Genomic DNA, 1,758 nt, shown 5'->3' on the forward strand with positions numbered 1-1,758 from the left:
AGGACCAGCCCCAACTAGATCATCCCAGCCAAGGCTTTGTCTAAGTGTGCACTTCTACATGAGACACTGACTGGGCAGTAGCTGAAAAAGATATGTGTGGAAGAGAAAGGAAAAAAGGTGGAAGAGCATAAGGAGAGTTGGATATTTTGCATTGGCATGTCACAGCACAGCACAGTAGCATGTCACAGCACAGACAGTGCTAATACACCACTGCTACTGTGTAGTGACTCCAGTTACCACGCATTTATTGAGTACTTGCTAATACAAGTACTAAATAAATGCGCAGTAATGACCATGTAGTAGCTTCTCATGTAGATGCACCCCCTGGGTCTTAAAAACCTCTAAGGATGGAGATTCCAGAGCATCTCTGAGTAACCTGCTCCAGTGCTTTACTGCTCTCATCCAGAGACAGATGTTCCTAATATCTAACCTAAACTTCCCTTACTGCAACTTGAGACCATTGTTCCTTGTCCTGTCAGAACAACCTAGTTCAGTGGTTCTCAATCCTTTTTGTACCAGGACCCATTTGTAAACATCAATGGCCAGTCCCAACCCAGTGCCCCTCGCTCCTGACCTGCTGCCCCCTGCCACCCCAGTGTGTGAGGTAGGGGGTGGACCTCAAGCAGCCCCTCACAGGCTGAAACTGCCAGCCTGCAAGGGAAAAGCCAGTTTCCCCTGTTTTTCTCCTTTAAAGAAGTATCCCTTTTTAAATTTTGTTCACCACCCTTTCGTATATTCTTGCCACCCACTTTTGTGTTGCAACCCACAGGTAGAGAAATGCTGATGTAGTGCCATCTTTGGAAACTGCCCCCCCCCCCGTGTAACACCATTGCTGAGGGGCATTTGGGGACAGGGTAGGGTTGCCAATTCTGTTTGAATCTATCCTGGGAGGTTTCCAGAACGCCAGTGTGTCCGTGTGCTTGTGTCTCTCAGTTACGGAGCATGGTGTGTAGACTTTGTGCCAGGAAGGCAAGTGCACATTACTATTACCAGGGCCATCCTATCCTGCAAAACCTGTGGCCACAGGGGGCCCTGCAGCCAAGAGGCCCCCTGCATCCAAGCACTCGCCACCCACCCGCATACCGCCAATGCCACCGACGGTGACTTTGCGTCTGGGCACTCACCAGCCCATCCCCCATACTGCTGATGGTGCCAACTTCACGTCCTGCCCCTTGCCACCCCCAGCACCACCACGGACGCAGGTGCTACCAGCTTCTTCGGCTGCTTGGCACCCCGTGCCAATGCCAGCTTCTCCAGGGCCCCGAAACCATATCTTGCAGGGGGCCCCAAAATGTTGCGGCCGGCCCTGACTGTTACATTTGAAAAACCCGCTGGACTGCTGTCTGAATGGGACGCCACATTTCATCTGTATTTTAACGAGGCTCAGTCTCCAGCAGTCTCCCGGAGATGGATATCTGATTCCTGGAGACGCCGGGGCTAGGCTGGAGGGCCGGCAACCCTGGGCACCCCGAGAGCACCATTAAAAGGTGCTGGGTTTGTCCTGAGGGAGGGCGGGCAGCACCCCCCAGCACAAGGGGGAGGGGAGCTGAGTGAGGGAAGGGAAAGGGGTGGGGGGGGGAGAGGGCGGGGAAGGAAGGACGAGCTCTGGCTCCTTCCCAGAGGGATCCACCCAGAGAGGTGGCCCCGAGGGCTGCCCGGGGCCGCCGCCCTGCCTCTCCCCCCACCCCCAGCTCCAAAACCCGCGGAGCCGCCGCGGCTCCGCTCCACTCCCTGCGGGGCGGGTGGGAGCGCGGAGCG

The sequence above is a fragment of the Gavialis gangeticus genome, unplaced genomic scaffold (genome assembly GCF_001723915.1).
Source record: "Gavialis gangeticus isolate Ggan-Ray unplaced genomic scaffold, GavGan_comp1, whole genome shotgun sequence".
In the NCBI taxonomy this organism is placed as follows: domain Eukaryota; kingdom Metazoa; phylum Chordata; order Crocodylia; family Gavialidae; genus Gavialis; species Gavialis gangeticus.